The sequence below is a fragment of the Rhinoraja longicauda genome, chromosome 29 (genome assembly GCF_053455715.1).
Source record: "Rhinoraja longicauda isolate Sanriku21f chromosome 29, sRhiLon1.1, whole genome shotgun sequence".
NCBI lineage: Eukaryota > Metazoa > Chordata > Chondrichthyes > Rajiformes > Arhynchobatidae > Rhinoraja > Rhinoraja longicauda.
The window spans coordinates 11551690-11576256 of NC_135981.1; the positions used below are offsets into that span (position 1 = coordinate 11551690).

General features: G+C 43.6%; 1 protein-coding gene across 7 annotated transcripts in view; it reads left to right on the forward strand.

Annotated features, from left to right (window-relative positions):
* Positions 1-24567, forward strand: part of LOC144607700 (protein TANC2-like) — a 458126-nt gene that overhangs the window by 31315 nt on the left and 402244 nt on the right. For all 7 annotated transcript variants that reach the window (XM_078424723.1, XM_078424716.1, XM_078424717.1 and 4 more), the window contains exon 2: positions 1170-1337. The gene's annotated coding sequence lies outside the window, so the exon portion shown is untranslated. The remainder of the gene's footprint in view (positions 1-1169; positions 1338-24567) is intronic.

Below are 24567 nucleotides of genomic sequence, written 5' to 3' on the forward strand. Positions count from 1 at the left end.
CATTTTATTCAATAATTTCTAACACTAATATTTAAACAAACTGAATGTATACTGTATCCAATTGTTAATGGTTACAATGGAACATTTGTTATAAGTAGCTTGAAAAATGTTTTTTGAAAATGTAGTTGTTGGAATCCGATAGAAAAGGAGGGTGAAGCATGGAGCTGAAGAAGAGTTGGGGAGGTGGGAACAGTTGGGCGTAGAACTGGTGGGAGGACTGTGCGGTTGATGGATTGATGGAGTGGAAGGGGAAGAGCAAAGAAACTGCGATGTGGGCTGGAATAAGTGTATCTGAGAGAACTGGAGTAGATCTGAGAGAGCTAGGGAAATTAACTGTGACATTGTTCCATGGGATGCTATGATTGATGTTATCAGGTCTGACAGATATTTGTCATCAATGGGTAACCTAGTGGATGCATGGCATTGTATGGCCTAATGACGTGTGCTGAGACGAGTGCTACAACTGCATTACTTGAATCCGTTCTTTCTCCATACCATCATTGGACACCAGATCTCTTCTTCTTTGATCTCTCCCCAATATCCTGCAATCATGTTGCCTATTTTTTCCCCAGAATGCCATAGTTTCTATTTCAGCGTTCTCCTTTGCTCTCATCACTCTGTGTTCTTATTTCATTCTCCTTTCTCCTGGTCTGTCCTTGCCCTCCATTTCTCTTAGTCTCTCACATCATCATCCTCCTCCTACTTTTTCTCCCTCACCTAACAAAGGTTCCTTGTTATAACTGTATTTCTGGTTTGATTCATGCTTCCCCTGGAGGGTGACAGGGAAGCTGCATGTCATGGGTATGCTTGGAAAGATGGTCTGTTGGGAATCCTTTCAAATAAGAGGTACATGATCTGCAGCCAGTTTCATTTCTAAATTTTCTATTCTCTCACACTAAGGGTAGCGGTCATAACAACAAAACGTCTGCTTGCTGTTTGAACGACAAGATATCCTGATTTATTCAGTTGTACAATCTGTGTACTTCAGGCTTCTGTAATTGAATCCTCATAAAACAATTACTTGTTAGTCAACGTCAGTGTACTTGGCTTATGTTGAATTTAATGTGGAAGTATGTTAGTATAAACTAAAAGAATAATGTGACACCTGTAGAATAAATTGTAGCGATGGAGACTAATTGACACTTAATTCCTTGTCTTTTTCTCTGCAGGGTAAAACAAATGACAAAGACGAAGATTAAACCTTTGGGACTGAACTGTAATTTGATTGAAGACTGCATCCGAGGCTTTCTTAACAGTAGCAGATGCCACCTGCTGATCATTTGGAAAGATTGATGGCATATTTGTGCTTAGTTTTGATTCCTGATACACTTATCACAGTAAGAATATTTTTCAGTAACGTTTGTTATGTCTGTCTAAAGTTAATATACTTAGTTTTGATAATTGTCCTACCGTATAAATAGCATTCTGTTTCCATTTTTCATTTTCATATTTTGAGTATTTTCCAAATATCAAAAACAAATTGAATTTGTAGTGATTTTTTTTGTATTTATAAGAATAGCTTATTTATATATTATGTAACTTGTACACCTCACATTTTTAAAAGAAAATATACGGTGCAAAGTACACGTGTTGAGTCTCTCTTTAGCCATTGAATGTTCCTTCTGGTAGGAATTGAATTTCAGGTAAAGGGTTGGAGTACTTGTTGCTCTGCTGAAGGCCTGCTTCAAGACTGTGTTTCACTTCCAAGCCTTCCACGTGCTTGGCACTGTGCAATGCCTCGCTCTCTTTTGGGACATGTTTGCTGTTGATCTGAATTTATTAAAATTCTTATTTTTTAATTAAATGCTCAAATTTACCAAGTTTAAATTGAGTGTAAATGAGTTTAAAAATACATTAATTAAAATAAACCATGTATTTGTTTAATCAAATACATGAAGAAAGTACAAACTTTCTAACTGAGTAGAAGGTATGAGAAAAAATAAAATATGCAAGTTGTAAATGAAGCATTTTCTATATGGAGAATTCAAATAAATGCGATGTTAGAGCTAGAATTATTTATCAGATGTTTGGAGAGAGAAAATTGATTTAATATTTCAGGTTGATGGTCCATAAGGACTGGGAAAATTTATCTGAATGGTGTCAAGTTAGGAAAAGGGGATGTACAACGTGATCTGGGTGTCTTAGTGCATCAGTCACTGAAAGGAAGCATGCAGGTACAACAGGCAGTGAAGAAAGCCAATGGAATGTTGGCCTTCATAACAAGAGGAGTTGAGTATAGGAGCAAAGAGATCCTTCTGCAGTTGTACAGGGCCCTAGTGAGACCGCACCTGGAGTACTGTGTGCAGTTTTGGTCTCCAAATTTGAGGAAGGATATTCTTGCTATTGAGGGCGTGCAGCGTAGGTTTACTAGGTTAATTCCCGGAATGGCGGGACTGTCATATGTTGAAAGACTGGAGCGACTAGGTTTGTATACACTGGAATTTAGAAGGATGAGAGGGGATCTCATCGAAACGTATAAAATTATTAAGGGGTTGGACACGTTAGAGGCAGGAAACATGTTCCCAATGTTGGGGGAGTCCAGAACCAGGGGCCACAGTTTAAGAATAAGGGGTAGGCCATTTAGAACAGAGATGAGGAAAAACTTTTTTAGTCAGAGAGTTGTGAATCTGTGGAATTCTCTGCCTCAGAGGGCAGTGGAGGCCAATTCTCTGAATACTTTCAAGAGAGAGCTAGATAGAGCTCTTAAGGATAGCGGAGTCATGGGGTATGGGGAGAAGGCAGGAACGGGGTACTGATTGAGAATGATCAGCCATGATCACATTGAATGGCGGTGCTGGCTCGAAGGGCCGAATGGCCTTCTCCTGCACCTATTTTCTATTGTCTATTGTCTATAAAGCAGGGGGAGCAAAGGGATATCTGAAAGGGTGGAGATCAGGAGAAATGGATGACATAGATTGGTGTTATAGAATCATAGTCATACAGGTCACTTGGTTATCATGTCTGTACCCTTTACTAATCCCATTTGCTAGGTCTGTGGCTTGAGGATTCAAGCGCTCATCCACATTTATTAAATGTTGTGAGAGTACCTGCTGATATCGCCTCTCAGGCAGTGTATTCAACATTCTGGGTACCTACCCTCTGGGTGAAGAAAACATCTCAAGTGTCTACAGATTCCTCTCCTACCAACTTATTCTTCACCTTAAACCTGTGGTTTTTTGATGTCTCACGGGGAAGTTTCTCACCATCTATCCCATCTGTGCCAATTAAAAATTTGTATGCTTCAGTCAGGTCCTCCTCAGGCACCTCTGCTCCAAGGATAACACACCCAGCCTATCCAGTCTCTCATCATAACAGAAACATTCCATCCCTGGCAACATTCTGTCAAATACGCCCCGCACCCTCTCCGGTGCAATCACATCTATCCTATAGTGTGCTGGCCAGAACTATACACAATTTTCCAGTTGTGACCTAACCTAAGTTTTATGCGGGCGTTCCATGATTTCTTGGTTTTTAAATTAATATACTAGGAAACTTGTCCGATTGTTCCTAAATATTTTCCAGAGGTTATGGTGTATGTCTTGCACTTATTAGACCTCCCAAAATGCACCATCTCGCACTTAACGGGATTAATTTCCAACTCCCACTAACTTGCCCAATTTACCAGATGACCCATAGGAAAGCAAGTTTAAGGCTTGTTAATGGTAGCTAATCTGAGACAGTGAGCTGTTGTTAACATTTTTGGAATCTTATCTGGCAGATTGTTTTATTGCGACTGGATGGGAAAGCATACATTTCCTAGCACTGACATTGAAAGTGGCCCCTCAGATATTATTTTTATTTTCCCTACAAATTGTACTCCTATTTGGCAGTGTATTAGAATGTGTTGTTGCTTTACGGAAATGGGTGAATGATTTAGGTGGATGTAGAAAATATATAATTGCCAACAGTAGGAACTGACAATATCATTGTTTTATTCACAAAATGCTGGAGTAACTCAGCAGGTCAGGCAGCATCTCGGGAGAGAAGGAATGGGTGACGTTTCGGGTCGAGACCCTTCTTCAGACTGATGTCAGGGGGGCGGGACAAAGGAAGGATACAGGTGGAGACAGGAAGATAGAGGGAGATCTGGGAAGGAGGAGGGGAAGGGAGGGACAGAGGAGCTATCTAAAGTTGGAGAAGTCGACGTTCATACCACCGGGCTGCAAACTGCCCAGGCGAAATATGAGGTGCTGTTCCTCCAATTTCCGGTGGGCCTCACTATGGCACTGGAGGAGGCCCATGACAGAAAGGTCAGACTGGGAATGGGAGGGGGAGTTAAAGTGCTCGGCCACCGGGAGATCAGTTTTGTTAATGCGGACCGAGCACAGGTGTTCAGCGAAGCGATCGGCGACAATATCATTGTGCTGCATTGATAGAATTGCACTTCCTTATATTAAGCTTCAACTTGTTTATGCCATTTTCTTGGATAACAAGGATATTCAAAACTCTGCCTGTGTTTTAATTCAGAACCCTAGTTCACCCTTTTTCCTGTATTGGTTTGATTCAATTTACATAATCTTGACCTTTTTGATCTGTCATTCTCACCCAAGGGTGCATGATCACCTTGGAGGGAACACCAAAGATTACAGTGTGTCCATTGGTTTTATTAAAGTCATTAGCCAACAAAAGGAGGTTATTCAGCCCATTGGGTCCATAACTGCTCTTAAGATAAATTCCATCAGTTGTATTCACCTTCCCTTTTCCATGTAGCCCTGCAAAGTATTCTCTTTTTGGCACCCATTAATTTCTCTTTAGTTTTTTTTGCTTACTTGCATGTAGGGGTAATTTACAGCAGCCAATTAACCAACTAGGACATCTTTAGGATGTGGGAGGAAAGGAGAACCCAGTGGAAACCCACATGGGCACAGGAAGAAGTACAAACTCTGCATTCAAGAGCAGTAAGGTAATTTTGCTAGTACATTTTCAAGAAAAACCTGTGCTCGTTGCCCTGGCCTTGTGGCTATTGTCTGACTCCTTAAAAGGTCCAGCGAACGACCAAATCATACATGGTACAACAGATAGTGCAAAGAGAAAATAATCAGACTGCAGAATACAGTGTAAAAGCTGCAGAGAAAGTTTGGTTAAAAAATGTACAATGAGACAGATTGAGTGGTTGGGACTACACCCGTATCTTCTCAGAGGTCAGTTCAATAATCTGATACCAGTGGGGAAGAAGCTGTTCCTGATTAAGATTTTCAGCAACTGCGGTGCTTTGTATTTCAAAGTTTATGTTTTATTTTCCTCCCCTAGTGCTTTCATTCATCTCCTTATGTTTGTATCTCCTGCAGAGATATCAAGTGAAATTGACAAGCCTTCTCTGCCTTCTCTCTGCCTGAATTCCCACTGTTTGTTCATTAAATCTCACTTGGTCTCAACCCTATTACAAATATTCCCTTTGATCTCTACGATTCATCACCCTACTCTGACTTAAAATGTATATGATTTATAAGGTCACAACATTTTTTGTTATATTTCCATTCAATAGCTGCTATATTAGATGCCTGTATTCCAATTGTGATCTTTTGATCATCCCTAAAATGTAATCACATACCACTTCAACTCCACATACCATGACTGGAATTAGAGTCATAGAATCGTAAAGAATGGGAACAGACCGTTCAGCCCAACTTCTTCATGCCAACCAAGATACCCCATCTATGCCAGTCCCATTTGCCCATATTTATCCCATAATCCTACAAACCTTTCCTATTCATGTATCTGTCCAAATGTTTTTTAAATGTTGTTTATAATACCTGTATCAACTATCTCCCCTGGCAGCTCATTCCATATACCTACCTACCTTTTTGTGGAAAAAGTTGTCCTTCAGGTTCCTATTGATTCTTTCCACTCTCACTTTAAACCCATTCCTCTGTTTCCTGATTCCTCTACTCTAGGTAAAGGATTCTGTGCATTCACTCTATCAATTCTCTTCATGATCTTATACACCTTTATAAGATCACTCCTCGACTTCCTGCTCTCCAAGGAATAAAGTCCTAGCTTGTCCAAACTCTCCCTATAGCTCAGGCCTTCAAGTCCTGGCAACACCCTCTTAAATCTACTTTGCACTCTTTCCAATTTAACAACATCCAGTAGCAGGGTGATCAAAACTGAATACAATACTCCAAATGCCGCTTCACCAACATGTAGTACAACTGTAATTTAATATCCCAACTTCTATATTCAATACCCTGAATGATGAAGGCCAATGTACCAAAAGCCTTCTTGACCATCTTGGGCGGCACGGTAGCGCAGCGGTAGAGTTGCTGCTTTACAGCGAATGCAGCGCCGGAGACTCAGGTTCGATCCTGATTACGGGTGCTGCACTGTAAGGAGTTTGTACGTTCTCCCCGTGACCTGCGTGGGTTTGCTCCGAGATCTTCGGTTTCCTCCCACACTCCAAAGACGTACAGGTATGTAGGTTAATTGGCTGGGTAAATGTAAAAATTGTCCCTAGTGGGTGTAGGATAGTGTTAATGTACGGGGATCACTGGGCGGCACGGACTTGGAGGGCCGAAAAGGCCTGTTTCCGGCTGTATATATATGATATGATATGATTACTTTCAGTAGAACTATGTACCTGAACTTTCAGTTCCCTCTGCTCTACAACAATCCACACGGTCCTGCCATTCACGGTGTAGATTCTACCCTAGTTTGTCTTCCCAAAATGCAATGCCTTATTTACCTTCATTAAAGTTCATTAACCATTCCTCAGCCTATTTGCCAGCTGATCAAGAACATCCTGTGATTTTTGATAACCAGGTTCACTCTCAACAATACCACCTTCTTCCTAAGTCACTGCCTCTTTCCTGTGCTGCATTGTTTTTTCAAACCAATCTTTTGAGTTTTCTTGATCTATTCTTGTTTCCATGTCTACTCATTGTCGAATTTAGTGTGTGATGATGTGTTGGATTTACATTCTGGTGTACTGGCAAAAAACACTTGGGATGCCGAACGATTGAAATCTACACATAAATGGAAGTTTTGCTGCTAAGTGGATGCTTAACCCATTGGATTTACATTCATGTTGGCATAATCTTTGAAATGCTTGTTAGGCATCATGCCAAAGTGAAATACTGAATATTCATGAAGTGGATGTCTTGCAGCGGAATTGGGTAGTACTGATTGAAACAGAGAAAGCGAGTTTTCTGAAATTGTTGCTTTCTGGAGTTAACACCAAATTCAAGAATATGCCGAGACAGAAGATGTGTTTCCATTTCTTGGTTGTTATGCGCCTCATTATAAAACAGTCAGAATTTTAAGAGCGGACATGGGATAGCAAATTAAAATAGCTGTCTGAGATATCAGGGTTGCCCCTAAGGACTGACTAAGTGAGGTGCAAAGCAGTAACCCAGTTTGCATTGGTTTTCTCCAAAGCAGAGGAGACCATTGAGTGGAAGAAGTTTAATTGAGTCACTGATACACCTGAAAGGATTGATTGAGGCCATGAATGGTAGGAAGGGGATAAGTAATTGGGTAGATGTTGGCTGCCTGTGGAAGTACTGTAAGAATGGGTGTGTTGGGCAAAGATAGAGCAGCAGACCAGGGAATTGTGAGGAGAAGTGACCATTTGAAATGTTGAAAGGAAAAAGGTCGAATGCTTCAATATCATTGATCATGGCAGAAATTGAAAATAATTATTTATAAATGTGGAGGCTGGTCGTGTGAAAAGAGAAGACATGGGGAACATGTACACCCACAAAAAGTGTATGGAATCTCTGGAGATGTTACATCAATGTTTTCTGTGCACATTCTTCCAAATGTATTGGCTGGTTTAACAAATCGATGTCAGAGTCCTCTCCCAGCAAAAATCCTGAGCATTGAAGTTCTGACAATGGTTATTTAGCTTAAATGAGCTGTTCACATTGTCTGTATGCCTGAGACCAGACTTCAGAACAAATGCCCTTTACTGCGCTCTGTCATAGTAAAACATTTGTTGGAAGACAGTCTGCTTGGGGAAAGAAAATTAGCATGGAGTTATACAGCATTGAAACAGGCCAGTTGCCCCAACTTGTCCATGCCGAACAAGATACCACATCTACGCTAGTCCGACCTGCCCATGTTTGGCCCATATCCTTCTAAACCTTTCCTATTCATGTACCTGTCCAAATGTCTATTAAATGTTATTATAGTACCTGCCTCAAATACCTCCTCTGGCAGCTGGCTCAATATACCCACCACCATGAATGTGTAAAAAAAAAATTACCCTTCAGGTTCCTATTAAATCTTTCCTCTCTCACCTTAAACCTATGACTTCTGTTTCTTGATTCCCCGACTGGGTAAAACACTGCATTCACTCTATCATAATCTTATACACCTCTGTAAGATCATCCCTTGGTCTCCTGCGCTACAAGGAATAAAGTTCTCGCCTGTCCAATCTCTGCCTATAGCTCAGGCCCTCAAGTCCTTGGAACATCCTTGTAAATCTTTTCTGCCCCGTTGCTAGCATAACAACACCCTTCATCTATGGCAGGGTGACAAAACCGAACATAGCACTTCGGGAGGAGAGTGGGAGTGGGGGAAAGGAGGGGGAGGGGAGTAGGTGAGAGGGGTGGGGGACATGGACTGTTGTGATTTGCTGTTGAAGACCACTGGAGCAAGTATGTCTTCAATGAAATTAAGAGGAGAATCTGGTCTGCGTGACGTTTCCAGATTTCTACACCGTTTACATGAACCTCGACCTGGTACGAGACAGGACCTAGCTTCTTTGCGATGCGTCCTGGTACCCATTTCTCCCCTCTCGTGTAGTTGCGCACGAGCATGCTCTCTCCCTCCTCAAATTCTCAAGCTGGGCGCGAATCGTGGTGCAACTTTTGCGAAAATTGTTTGTCACCAATGGTCGCTCTTTCATCTGACATCGCGATGCTGAAACATGTGCGAATTTTCCTTTTCATCAGCATTTCAGCCGGCGTTTGCGTTGTAGAAGTTTGCGCCGTTGAACGATACGAGATGAGGAATCGAGCAACACACGTTTGCAGAAGTCCTGACATCTTGCGGAGTGCTGCCTTCATCGTCTGCACGGCGCGCTCTGCGAGACCATTGGTTGCTGAATGGTATGGCGCACTTTTGACATGACGAATGCCATTCTCTTTCGTGAACTTTGCGAACTTTTCGCTAGCGAAACATGGGCCGTTGTCCGAAACCAGTGTATGTGGAAGGCCATGTGTCGCGAACACGAAGTGAAGCTTGTCGATAGTGACGTCACTGGTTGATTCACTTGTGATATGCACTTCAATCTACTTTGAATATGCGTCGATGAGAACAAGCAACATCTTTCCCTGCCGGCATAATCGACATGAACTCGCGACCCTGGTTGACTAGGATGCTCCCATGAATGCAATGGTGCTCTGGGCGGATCCTGCTGATGCATTTGGCATTCTGAACACGCTTGGACTTTGTGCTCCAAGTCTTTATCGATTAAAGGCCACCACACACAATTTCTAACGATCGCTTTCATCACAATACCCGGATGGACATCATGCACTTCCTCAATCATTTGCGAGCGACATTGGGGTGGTAGTACAACACGACTATCCCAGAGAAGACAACCCTCGTGAACGCTCAGCTCCACTTTGTGACTGAAGTAGGGCTTGAAATCATTATTTGGTCTGGCCACCCGCTCATGATGTATTCGCGAACACGAGACAGAATCGGATCCCTCTGCGTCATGGTGCAAACACGCGACGGAGTGATGAGCGATTTCTCCAACTTGCTCATCAGAAGGACGATTTCTCCTGGTATTGAGGCTTGCGATACCGTCGCTCGTCGTGGGAGTCGGCTAAGCGCATCTGCGTTTGTGTTGACTGAGCCCGATTTGTACGCAATGTCGTAATCGTCCGCTGCCAGTGTTAGTGACCAGCGAATCACTCACGGCAAAGCCATTAGCGGAATGGCCTTGTCGATACTGAACAACCCAAGAAGCGGCTTGTGGTCAGTGTTGATTACGAATCGTCGTCCGTACAAGTATGTGTGGAACCTCTTGACGTCGAAGACTATGGCTAGACCCTCCTTATCCAGCTGCGAGTAGTTGCGTTCGGCGTTATTCATACTGCGTGAAGCGTAGCCTATTGGCATTTCCATGCCATCTTCCATGACGTGACAGCACTGCCCCTACTCCGTAAGGGCTGGCGTCGCAGAAGAGAACGAGCGGCTTGTTGCTGTCGTAGTGTGTCAGAACTTTGGACAATTTCAGGCTTTGCTTAGCTTGTGCGATCCCAGTGCCATCGAATCGTTTTGCGTAGCAGTTGATGAAGCAGTTCAAGCATAGTTGAGAGATTCATCAGAAATTTGCCGTAATAGTTCAGCATCCCAAGTAACGCCTTCAGTTCTCTGACGTTCTTCAGTTCAGTCAGCTCATCAATGGCTTTGACTCGTTCATCCACTGGCTGCAACCCTTCAGCGCTCACCTTATGGCCCAGGTATTCATTGACGAGAAAGGCGCATTTTTCCCGTTTCAGCCGTAGGCCTGCATCTTGGAGCCTGCGGAGGACTTGTTCGAGGTTGTCGAGGTGTTCTTCCTCGGAACTACCTGTGACGAGCAGATCGTCCAGATACACAGCAACTCCAGAAATCCCCGCCAGAAGATTGTCCATCGTACGCTGAAATACAGCTGGTGCTGTTGAAATGCCAAACGGCATTCTGGTGTATTGGAACAAACCGCGATGGGTATTTATCGTCACCAGTTCACGGGATCTGGACGACAAAACCAACTGCTGGTAAGCGTGCGACAGGTCAAGTTTGGTGAACTGCTTCCCCTTCACCAGCTTCGTAAACAACTCATCAATCCGAGGTATCGGATACGTATCAGATCAAGCTGCTGTATTCACCGTTAACCTGTAGTCTCCACAGGTTCTCACGCTACCGTCTGCCATGTCAATGGAGACAATCGGTGCCGCCCATTTCGAGTGTTGAACGGGTTCTATGATTTTCTCCTCCTGTAGGCGATCTAATTCGCGATCAACACGATCGCGACGGGCCAGCGGCACTGGTCGAGCCTTGCTGAATTTCGGTGGTATGGCCAGGTCGATGTTAACTTCGAAGCCCTTGAGCGTCCCGAGTACCGCCTTGAAGAGGTCACCGTATTTGGAGAGGAGGCACTGCAGGCGGTCGTTCACGTTGCCTGGTTCACCTCCTGCCAGATGAGTCCCAGAACTTTCAACCACTCACGGCCAAATAGGCTTGGCCCCGCCCCCTTCGCTACCAGCAGCTTGAGCGTCGCTGTTTGCTGGTTGTGAGAGACGGGCACTGAACATTCTCCCAACAATTCCACTTTCTCTCCAGTGTAAGTACGGAGAACCACGGTGCTATTACAAAAGCGTAACCTTTCACCTTTTCGCCACTGGTCCTTCCATGTCTCTTCACTGATAAGCGTAATTGCAGCTCCGGTGTCGATTTGCATGGGGATGGTCTTTCCCCCCCACACACATGTCCACAGTGAATGGAGTAACTTTCTTCTTCTCACTTTTAGTATGATAAAGACCATACACATCACCTTCCTCGGCCAGTTGGTGGCTTTTTTCCGTTTTTCCGGCTGATTGCTTTTTCTGCTGTTTTTTCCTTCCCCTCTGAGCATTTTCCCCACTCGACTTGCACACCCGTGAGAAATGCCCTTTTTCCCGCAGTTGAAACAATCCACCTGTTTCGCTGGACAGTCGTTTGGGTCAGCGTGGGGAGAGCCACCACAGCGATAACATGAAGATTCTCTTACGGTTTCCCGCTTGGGCTGACCACTGTGAGGCCCCCTTGATTTTGCGATTTTGTTTATCGCTTCGCTTGGCTTTTGTTTCCCGTCACGGAGATTAGCCGAGTGCCTTATTAATATCCAACATAGCTTCTGACAATAATCGACGCTGAATGCGGTCATCATCAATCCCACACACCAAACGATCATGTAACATTTCATTGAGATTCGAACCATAAGCACAATGTTCAGCGAGGTGACGTAACTCAGCCACATAATCAGCGACTGACTCACCCGGTTGACGATGACGAGAGTTGAATTTGTAACGCTGGACGATGACCGACGGTTTCGGAACCTTGTGATTCGTGGCTGTTGACACAATCTCAGAATATTCGACTTGCCCAGGTTTCTGTGGAGCAAGTAAACTCGAGATGAGTCTGTACGTTGGTCCTCCACACACGGAAAGCAAGATGGCCCTCTTCTTTCCTGCATCTGTAATGTCGTTGGCGAGGAAGTAATGTTCAATGCGCTTGGCGTGCTGCACCCAGTTGCCACGTGAAACATCAAATTCCCCTATTGAGCCTAAAATAGCCATGGTAGCCACAACAGCAAGTTACCAGGTGAAACTTCAAAACAAGTTTATCCTCGTCGCCAATTAATGATACGTTCTTCTCAGTATCATTCTCAAAAGCACGCATTGAGTGGGAGACCAAAACAACACACGTCTGGACACAAGATCGCCATTTTAACTCTCTGTGTATTTTAGCAAATGTGCAGGCACAGCTTTACCATATTGTTGCATGTATACGTCACATAGCAGCTTTACCATATTGTTGCATGTATACATCACAGGTATGTGCAGTTTTAAATGAAACTCTTTCTTCTTAACAGTCATACATTTTATGATCATTGTTCTTTTATTCAATACCAAGAGAATTAGGATGTGTAAGGAAGAAGCAAAATAGAAAAAACGAAACAAATCAATTTTTTCTTTATGTTGTAAAAAGTATTTCTGTTCAATAACCTTTCTATAAATAGGAGAATATACTCATGAAAGGCCTGACATTGTACATGTAGTCCAAGAACTACAGACTGTTGGAAATAATAGTCGATTTTCACACATGAATGTAGCGCAACGCGGATGCGCATTTGGCGAGCACGCTTTGCTGAAAAGTTGCATTATGCGCCATATTATGAATTTTGATGTAAAATTCTGAATTTTAGACATCAAAATTCTGAGTTTGTAAAATCAAATGTTGGGATGTCTGGTGTACAATTGTAACATAACATCTCAATTTTTATACTCCAAGTATTGACACAAAAGGCTGGAGTAACTGAGTTATCTCTGGAGAAAATGTCACTTAACCTTTCTCTGTAGAGATGTTGTCTGACCTGCTCAGTTACTGCAGTATTTTGTGTCTATCTTTGGTGTAAGCCAACATCTGTTGTATAGCATCTGAGTATAGAATTTGGGAGGTCATGTTACAGTTGTATAAGATGTTGGTGAGACTGCATTTAGAGTATTGTGTTCAGTTTTGGGCACCATGTTATAGGAATTATGTTGTCAAGCTGGAAAGGGTGCAGAGAAGATTTACGAGGATGTTGCTAGGACTCGTGAGCCCGAGCTTTTAAGAGAGGTTGTGCAGGCTAGGACTTGGAGGGCAGGAGGATGAGGGATGATTTAATAGAGGTGGACAAAATCATGAGAGGAATAGATCGGGTAGATGCATAGTCTCTTGCCGAGTAGGGGAATCAAGAAACAGTGGACGTGGCTTTAAGGTGAGGGGGGGGGGAACGATTTAATAGGAACCTGAGGAGTAACTTTTTTACACAAACGGTGGTAGGTGTATGGAATGAGCTGCCAGAGGAGGTAGTTGAGGCAAATATTATCACAAAGTTTAAGAAACATTTACACAGGAACATGGATAGGATAAAGGGATATGAGCCAGGTGTAGGCAGGTGAGACTAGTTTAGATGGGATATGTTGGCTGGTGTGAGTAGGTTTGGCCAAAGGGACTGTTTCCACGCTGTAAGATTCTATGCAGTTCCTTTTTATTTTGTTCTATCAAGTCAAGTCAAGTTTATTTGTCACATACATATACAAGATGTGCAGTGAAATGAAATTGGCAACGCCTGCGGATTGTGCTAAACTACAAAACGGAATAGAATTATTTTTTTTAACACAAAAAATAAATTAATACAGTAAATTAAATTAGTGCCTGGTGATATGAGAGTTAACAGTCCTGATGGCCTGTGGGAAGAAACTCTGTCTCATCCTCCCTGTTTTCACAGCGTGACAGCGGAGGCATTTGCCTGACCGTAGCAGCTGGAACAGTCCGTTGCTGAGGTGGTAGGAGTCCCCCATAATGTTGCTGGCTCTGGATCTGCGCCTCCTAATGTATAGGTCCTGCAGGGGGGCGAGTGTAATTCCCATAGTGCATTCAGCCGAACATACTACTCTCCGCAGAGCCTTCCTGTCCTGGGCAGAGCTGTTCCCAAACCAGATTGTGATGTTCCCGGACAAGATGCTTTCTACAGCCCTAGAGTAGAAGCACTGAAGGATCCTCAGAGAGACTATACTCAGTACCCTGACTATTGAAGGCCACTATACTAAAAGCCACCTCGACCACCCTACCTATCCATGATGACACTTTCAAGGATCTATGTACTTGCACTCCTAGATCCCTCTGCTCTACAACACTCCCCAGGGCCTTGCCTTTCACTGTGAATGTCCTACCCTGGTTTGACTTCCCAAAACGCAACACCGTGCACTTATCTGCATTAAACTCCATTAACCATGCCTCAAGCCATTTGCCCAGCCGATCAAGTTTTATTATTCTTGTAGATACACTCACATCTATGCATTAAATATCTGAAGCATAAAACAGAGCTTAGAACATAGAACATTACTGCACAGGAACAGGCCCTTTGGCCCACAAAGCCCGTGGCACACATGATGCCAAGTTAAATTAATCTCTGCCTGCATGTGATCCAGATGTCAACTGCCACTTCTGTTCTAAATTTGAGTTTTCTTGATAAAGCACTCAAGGCCACATGCAGAGAATTCCAAACATTATCACCCCTCCCTGGGTTGGGGGAGAATGGGAGTGGGGGGAGGAGAGGTGGGGGTAAGGGGGACAGTGGGGGTGGGGGGCAGGGGAGGGTGAGGGGGTTGGGGTAAGAGAGTGAGGGTGGGGGAGGAGAGTGGGGGTGGGGGAGGGGATGGGGGGAGGAGGGTGGGGGGGGGAAATGGGGGTGGGGAGGAAATGGGGGTGGGGAGGAAATGGGGGTGGGGAGGAAATGGGGGTGGGGGAGAGGGGGTGGGGAGGAGGGAAAGTTGGGGGTGGGGGGAGAGTGGTGCGGGCAGGGAGAGTGGGGGCGCGTGAGGGGAGTGGGGGAAGGGAGTGGGGAGAGGGTGCTGCACCAATGCAGGAGGGAGGGGAGGAGAGGGTGCTGCACCAATGTAGGAGAGGCAACCCTGAGGGGAAGAGGGAGGGGGAGGGAGGAGAGGGGGTGGAGGGAGAGGGGGTGGAGGGGGAGTGGGGGAGGAAAGGGTGTGGCACCAATGCAGGAGAGGCAACCCTAGGGGGGGGGAGGGGAGGGGGGGACGTGGTGGGAGGAGGGGTGTGGTGGGAGGGGGCAGAGGGGAGTGGGGGAGGAGAGGGTGCTACACCAATGCAGGAGAGGCAACCCTGGGAGGGGGAGGGGAAGAAAGGGGGTGGGAGGGGGGAGGAGAAGGTGCTACACCAATGCAGGAGTGGTTTGGGCCCAACGGGTCCACTTGGTCTAGTTTATTGTAAATTTCTGGCCCTTTCGCAGATTGTAGAAGATGAGAATTGAGAAGTGAGTTGTAAACGCTCATTGTTTTTACTGCCATTTTGTTTACTTTTACAATGCTTTCACTTTAAGCTGTGCCTGCTTTTACTCATTGTTTTGTGACTGATTTTCTACACATGGGATTGATCTGGCCAATTGGTGTTTAAAAACCCCCCATTTTTAGTAGATGGCACTGAAATCAAAGGATTAAAACGAATAACGTTGCATTGATAGGAAAAAGAACTAGCCATGTGACTGACGGTGGAATTAGAAGCAAGATGTGGCTGAGGAAAGCAAGTGTTTGACATTGAATTAACACAACTGTAGATACTGCGCGTGGTCGGGAAAGAACAAACTGAAGGAAATATATGATCAAATAGAATGCATTGTATGTAAAACAAAAGTTGTTAACCCAGTGGAGGTATTACAAGTGTACAACCACATTCTCACCACTGTGTGGCACTAAGTATTGTCAGATTTGATTTTATGTAGTTTTGACTCCATATTAATAGTTTTAACAAATAGTTACTGATAATCTTAAACCGAGCATTTGCAGTAGATTATTAAGTGCCATTTTCTGTGAGAAGAATGAAATGCAGAAATGCTTGTCTCCTAACTCAGGCTAATTATCTGATTGAAACAACTTTTTTTAAAACACCCATGTTAATTTTAGAAACAAGTAATTGGATATTTCCTTCACATGTTCTCTTGGAATTTTTATTTTCTGCGCAGAGATTCAGTTGTATTTATTGAAGATTATATGTGAAGCAAGTAACAATAATGCTCAATTTCTGTCTTCATTCTTTCAACCAAAGATATAATATTGTACATAAACACTTAAGGAAGATGCTCTTGGACACCACTGATAGCTGAATGAGCATGCAAGTGACTTATCTGCTTTAACTATTTTGATATTAGCCAAATTGGTGAACTCGAGCTCCAGGAACCTGAATTGGCTGCTGGTTGCAGACAAATATGCAGTGACTGCCATTTGAACTTCTATCCAATAACCACCTATTTTAGTAGAATTGTACGTAGAAATATTGGGGAAACTGAATGAAAATCAAAACAAAAAAAAGCTAATTATACAGCATCAATGGAAAGAGACGAAGTCAACGATTCTGCCATGCGGATACTGCCTGACCCATTGAGTTTTTCCAGCATCTTCTCTTTTGATATTGGAACGCAGTGACAGATCCGGTTAAAGTCAGCATGGATTTATGAAGGGGAAATCATGCTTGACTAATCTTTGGAATTTTTTGAGGATGCAACGTATAGAATGGATAAGGGAGAGCCAGTATATGTGGTGTATCTGGACTTTTAAAAAGCCTTTGACAAGGTCCCACACAAGAGATTAGTGTGCAAAATTAGACCACATGGTATTTGTGGTAGGGTATTGACATGGATAGAGAACTGGTTGGCAGGAGCAAAGAGTAGGAATTAATAGGTCCTTTTCAGAATGGCAGGCAGTGACTAGTGGGGTGCCGCAAGGCTCGGTGCTGGGGCCCCAGTTATTTACAATATATATTAACGATTTAGACGAGGGAATTAAATGTGACATCTCCAAGTTTGCGGATGATACAAAGCTGGGTGGCAGTGTGAGCTGTGATGAGGATGCTATGAGGCTGCACGGTGACTTGGATAGGTTTAGTGAGTGGGCAGATGCATGGCAGATGCAGTATAATAGAATCATAGTGTGAAACAGTGTGGAAACAGGCCCTTCGGCCCAACTTGCCCACACCAGCCAACAATGTCGCAGCTACATTAGTCCCACTTGTCTGTGCTTGGTCCATATCCCTCCAAACCTGTCCTATCAATGTATCTGTCTAACTTAAACAATGGGATAGTCAAAGCCTCAACTACCTCTTCTGGCAGCTTGTTCCATACACCCACCACCCTTTGTGTACAAAAGTCACCCCTTGGATTCCTGTTAAATCTTTTCCCCTTCACTTTGAACTGATGTCCTCTGGTCACTCTGGGAACGAGACTGCATCTACTCGATCTATTCCTCTCATGATTTTGTACACCTCTATAAGATCACCCCTCATCCTCCTGCACTCCATGGAATAGAGACCCAGCCTATTCAACCTCTCCCTATAGCTCACACCCTCTAGTCCTGGCAACATCCTCGTAAATCTTTTCTCAACCCTTTCAATATATTTCAATATATTTCCTATAACATGGTGCCCAGAACTGAACATAATATTCTAAATGCAGTCTCACCAACATCTTGTACAACAGCAACATGACCTCCCAACTTCTATACTCAATACTCTGACTGATGAAGGCCAAAGTGCCAAAAGCCTATTTGATCACCTTATCCACCTGAGACTCGACATTCAAGGAACCATGCACCTGTACTACTAGATCCCTCTGCTCTACCACACTACCCAGATGCCTACCATTTACTGTGTAGATCCTGCCCTTGTTCGACGTCCCAACACCTCACACTTCTCTGTATTAAATTCCATCAACCATTCCTCCGCCCACCTGGCCAATCGATCCAGATCCTGCTGCAATCTTTCACAACCATCTTCACTATCTGCAAAACCACTCACATTGTATCATCAGCAAACTTGCTAATCTTGCCCTGTATGTTCTCATCCAAATCATTGATGTACATGACAAACAGTAACGGGCCCAGCATTGAACCCTGAGGCACACCACTAGTCACAGGCCTCTAGTCCGAGAAGCAACCTTCCACCATCACCCTCTGCTTCCGTCCCTGGAGCCAATTTACTATCCATTCAGCTATCTCTCCTTGGATCCCATGCGATCTAACCTTCCAGAGCAGCCTATCATGCAGAACCTTGTTGCATGCGTTACTGAAATCCATGTACACAACATCTACAGCTCTACCCTCATCGACCTTTTCGGTCACGTCTTCAAAAAAAATCAATCAGATTTGTGAGACACGACCTCCCATGTACGAAACCATGCTGACTATCCCTAATCAGCCCTTGCCCATCCAAATGCCTGTATAACCTATCCCTCGGAATACTCTCTAGTAACTTTCCAACTACAGATGTTAAAGCTCACCGGCCTAATGTTCCCAGCATTTTCCCTGCAGCCTTTCTTGAAAAGATGCACAACATTTGTCATCCTCTAGTCTTCCGGCACCTCTCCTGTATTTAAGGACGACTCGCAAATTTCAGACAGGGCTCCTGCAATTTCCTCTCTAGTTTCCTGCAATGCTCTCGGATATATCTGATCAGGCCCTGGAGATTTGTCTATCTTCATACACGACAGTACCTTCAGTACTTTTTCGGCGGTAACACTGACTGCATTCAAGACACTTCATTGACTGCCCCAAGTTCCTCCGAACTACTGTCTTTCTCCTTGGTAAATACAGAGGAGAAATACTAATTGAGGACCTTTCCCATCTCCTGTGGCTCCACACAGGTGACCGCTTTGATTCCTGAGATGTCCCACTCTCTCTCTAGTTACCCTTTTCCCCCTTATCTATATACTAAAACTCTCGTTTATTTGTTTGTTCCTAAACTACAGCCAAAATGGCACACGAGCGCGCAACAATTTTAGGCCCACCTTACTCACTGTCGTCCCTTTGGTGCTAATGGAAGAAGTTTCATTGAAATCGGTGTTATATTTTTAAAGTTATTCACATTTTAAAGTTTAAGTCCATCTCCTAGGGGGAGGAGGGAGGATTGGGGGGGGTGAGGGGAGGGGAGGGGGAGGGAGAGGGTGCTGCACCAATGCAGGAGAGGTTGCTGCACCAATGCAGGAGAGGTTTGGGCCCAACAGGTCCACTTGGTCTAATGTATTTATAAAATCTTTTGAGATTGTCCTTAATACTACCCGCCAGAGCTATTTCCTGCCCCCTTTTTGCCCTTCTGATCTCCTATTTCAGTTTATTCCTTAGGTCCCAAAACTCCTCCAGAGATGCACTTGATTCCAGCTGCCTATACCTGTCCCATGCATCCTTCTTGTTTTTGACCAACGCCTCAATTTCCCTCATCAGCCAAGCTTCCTTACGTTTGCCTGCTTTGCCCTTCACTCTAACGGGAATGTGAATAAATGTGAGGTTATCCACTTTGGTGGCAAGAACAGGAAAGTAGAGTATTATCTGAATGGTGTCAGATTAGGAAAAGGGGAGGTGCAGCAAGACCTGGGTGTGATTGTACATCAGTCACTGAAAGTAAAGCATGCAGGTACAGCAGGCAGTGAAGAAAGCTAATGGCATGTTGGCCTTCATTGCAAAATGATTTGAATTTAGAAGCAAGGAGGTCCTACTGCAGTTGTACAGTTGACTGAGATGAGCTAAGACTTTTTCACCCAGAGAGTTGTGAATCTGTGTAATTCTCTTGCACAGAAGGCAGTGGAGGCCAATTCATTGGATGTTTTCAAGAGATAGTTAGATTTAGCTCTTAGGGCTAAAGGAATCAGGAGATATGGGGAAAAAGCAGGAACGGGGTACTGATTTTAGATGATCAGCCATGATCATATTGAATGATGGTACTGGTTCGAAGGGCCGAATAGCGTATTCCTGCACCTATTTTCTATGTTTCTATGGATGAAATGTTGTGTTTCCGAGCCTGGTCTCTGTTTCTTTTGATTATAGCCACCTGAACATTGGATCTCACCACAAGTCTTTAAGCACTACATGATTCAAAACCATTAGCAATCACTTCCAGATGAAATTGCACCAATCCCAAAATTTCATAGGATATTTCTAGTCTCAATGCATGTTATACAAGTGCTTAATTTATAGTGTAAAGCATGCTTCGACATCTTGAGATGTAATTTGAAACTTCCTGGTCCAATTGTTTCATGCTGAAAATCTGGGGGCACAATGCACTACTTTCATAATTTAGGTATTATTTTAAGAATCACACAGCTAATGTTGGGATGCTTTATGGAGCAGTTTCAAGTTCATTAGAAATTGCTTGTACATATTCCTAAGTGTTCAATCTGAGCTCAAACTACTGCCGTTTTTTGAACAATGTAACAGGGAAAAAATAGTGATGCATATTTTGACCATTGGCTATTTTGCATGTAGTATATGCAGAGGGCAGATTGGACGAGTTGACTTCCTGAGGGTAGCTGACAATGGTCCTCGACCGTAGAACCAGCCAATCCCCATCTACCAACACTCTCCTCTGCCTTGCAGAGCTGGTTCTTACCCTCAACAACTTCTCCTTTGACTCCTCCCACTTCCTCCAAACCAGAGTCGTAGCTATGGGCACTCGCATGGGCCCTAGCTACGCCTGCCTCTTTGTCGGGTACGTCGAACAATCCCTGTTCCGGGCGTACACTGGCCCCATCCCCGAACTCTACCTCCGCTACATCGACGACTGCATTGGTGCTACCTCTTGTACCCATGCAGAACTCACTGTCTTCATACACTTCACTTCCAATTTCCATCCTGCCCTTAAATATACCTGGACTATCTCCGACATCTCCCTCCCGTTTCTGGACCTCACCATCTCCATCACAGGAGACAGACTAGTGACGGACATTTACTATAAACCCACTGACTCGCACAGCTATCTGGACTACACTTCTTCCCACCCGGTCCCCTGCAAAAAGTCTATTCCCTACTCCCAATTCCTCCGCCTACGCCGCATCTGTGCCCGGGATGAGGTGTTTCACACTAGGGCGTCAGAGATGTCCTCATTCTTCAGGAAACGGGGCTTCCCCTCCTCCATTATAGATGAGGCTCTCATTAGGGTCTCTTCTACATCCCGCAGCTCCGCTCTTGCTCCCCCTCCCCCCACTCGCAACAAGGACAGAATCCCCCTTGTTCTCACCTTCCACCCCACCAGCCAGCGGATCCAACAAATCATCCACCAACATTTCCGTCACCTACAACGAGACCCCACCACTGGCCATATCTTCCCATCCCCTCCCCTCTCTGTGTTCCGCAGAGACCGTTCCCTCCGTAACTCCCTGGTCCACTCGTCCCTTCCTACCCAAACCACCCCATCCCCGGGCACTTTCCCCTGCAACCGCACGAGATGCAACACCTGTCCCTTTACCTCCCCACTCAACTCCATCCAAGGACCCAAACAGTCTTTCCAGGCGAGACAAAGGTTCATCTGCACCTCCTCCAACCTCATCTATTGCATCCGCTGCTCTAGATGTCAACTTAATTACATCGGCGAAACCAAGTGCAGGCTCGGCGATCGCTTCGCTCAACACCTGCGCTCGGTCCGCATTGACCAAACTGATCTCCCGGTGGCCGAGCACTTCAACTCCCCCTCCCATTCCCAGTCTGACCTTTGTGTCATGGGCCTCCTCCAGTGTCATAGTGAGGCCCACCGGAAATTGGAGGAACAGCACCTCATATTTCGCCTGGGCAACTCGACTTCTCCAACTTTAGATAGTTCCTCTGTCCCTCTCTTCCCCTCCTCCTTCCCAGATCTCCCTCTATCTTCCTGTCTCCACCTATATCCTTCCTTTGTCCCGCCCCCTGACATCAGTCTGAAGAAGGGTCTTGACCCGAAATGTCACCCATTCCTTCTCTCCTGAGATGCTGCCTGACCTGCTGAGTTACTCCAGCATTTTGTGAATAAATACCTTCGAATGGTCTAAAACAAGGTCTGAAGAGGGGACTCGACGCGAAAAGTCACCTATTCCTTTTCTCTAGAGATGCTATATGACCCGCTGAGTTACTCCAGTTTTTTGTGTCTTTCTTCATGCTGAGATGAATAATTCCTGAGATCTCACATTTGTGTATTCACTCGTGTAACATCCTGTGTAACTGGTGTCTGACTGCCACGTGGATTGTTCCTTTAAAGGATAATACTCTTTTGTGAATGCACTATTACAAAATGATTAAAGTGGTATGATGATGCTGAACAGCTAATGGCCATGTAATTCTGTTGTACTCCTGATTTCAATTAACTTTGAGATCTTTTTGGAGGCACCCTGACTTGATGCTTGAGCTATAGGCAACAAAACAATCCATTTTGTAGGTAACTGCATTGTTCAATCTGAGGAAGATATTTGGAAGTGATTGGTGAAGTGGCCTTTAATGTTATTGAGTGGGCTGATCTGCTTGAAACTGAGGTGAAAATTGATAATATAAAAATAATGCTGGAATTCATGGAGTTGGAGGCACAAATGGTCGCTGGCGAGACCCAAATAAATGATTCAGCAAAAGTTGAACCACTGAAAAGACTTGACCAAGGCAATTGTTGAATTTAACTTGGGACCACAATGTATTGAGAAGATGGATGCCCACGCCATAAAGCTTGGGCTTCATCAAGATCAATAGTCCATAACCATAACGTTCATCAAGATCAATGGTCTGCCTTGCAAAAGGCCATCTATGCTGAAGGAATTAAAAAACGCCACTGTGCCTGGCTTCCTGGACGGTGAAGGCTAAATGGCTATTAGCATCTTTAGGCTTCAACAGCATCTACAAAAACTGCTCAGTTGCCTTCTCACCTGATTAGCCAGCATCCTACTACCACCACCACCACCACTTTGTATAAGCAAGCAGCACTAAGAATTAGGTTGTTTTGAAGCTAATATTAAAATACTTAGTTAATTGAATTTTTGTTTTAAAAAGTATTTACTTCATATTTGTCATTTTATTGTAAACGTAGTGTCTTCATAAAGTACAAAGATTGCATTGGAACTTCCACTGTAAAAATAGAGCTGCATATAGCTCCAGCAAAATCTGATTTATATAAAATTCACCTTATTGGAATGCGTTTTGAATAAATTTCTTTAAAGTGCAGATTCCACACATGCTCTCATTCCTCAGAAGGCATCATGTGCATTAAGCATGGTAAGGTGTGGATTAACAGTTATCTGTGTAATACATGGCAGAATCTTTCAGAATTATCACTTCGAAGATGAGCATATGGCTTTAGCTCCAGTTGTTTTTCAAAAATTAGCACAATTTTCAGGCTTATTCAAAATTCATAATTATTCGTAATTCATAATTTATAATTTTATAATTCATAATTTAGACATTAAAAGTAAGCTGATCAATTTCATCAATTTAATGGGTAGAATTATATTTAATAACTCTGGCACTCTTTATTGTCCACTATTTCCTTTCATCCAAAGTTGTTGAGATTTGTTTTGGGAACTTGTTGCGATTTTTCACAGTGATAATCTTCGTGAAAAAAGACTTTGTTAAATTAAATGGTAAACATCTAAGGTTCCCTTTTAGTCACTGATGTATTTAACATGCAAGTGTAAATCTGCAAAACAAAATGTTTTTAAATTGATCTTTGGCTTTGATAATCTTTGAATTTTATGAAATTGAAACGGATTTATCCAGACTGATGATAAGCTAATGTTTTCTTCACTAGCTGTGGAATAAGACTGCCGTATTTATCAGTAATACATCCGTTTATATCCACACACTTTATGAAATCAGTTTATCTACATGTGTATCAAATTTTGATTAGCCTTTTACTTCAATTTTATGTTAGGAATACGGAGAGAGATTATAGCTCACATCCAGCTTAGTGTAAGTAACTACATATTCTCATAGTTCTTGTGCAAAAGATAAGAAATCCTGAAATGTGCTTTAAGTTTGCCAGCAGGAATACCTTTACATTCATTTAGTGATGCCTATAATTATGACTTGAGGTGCAAGCAAAGAAGGTTGTCCATCGTCTAATAGGCTGACATGTCCACCGATGTTGAGTTAGAGAGAACTCTTGTAGTGGAGTTGGTCATCTTGGTTTGGCTCTAAGATAATAGTCATATATTTGTTTATTTAAAAGAGAATTACTGTATGGAGCATTTTCCCTTTTGAAATATGAAAAAAATATGTTATAATTTTCAGAGAGTAAAGTTTTAAATGTTTCAACCTAGGGTAAAAGCAATGCTGAACTGACATATTTCAGGTTTGTTTTTTTATGGAAAGAGGCCATTTGCAGAATGACGACAGGAGCAGATATTTCCAGGTGAATGTAAACCAAATGTCACTTTGGATCAGGGCAATAAAATAAAAGCAGAAGATGCTAGCAAGTTGTACAGGTAGCCAGATGATTGGAAATTGACCTAAAATGTTAATTCTGTTTCTGTCATCAGGGATACTAGTGATGTGCTGACTATCTGCCTCTTTTCCTGTTTATATTCTATTCTTA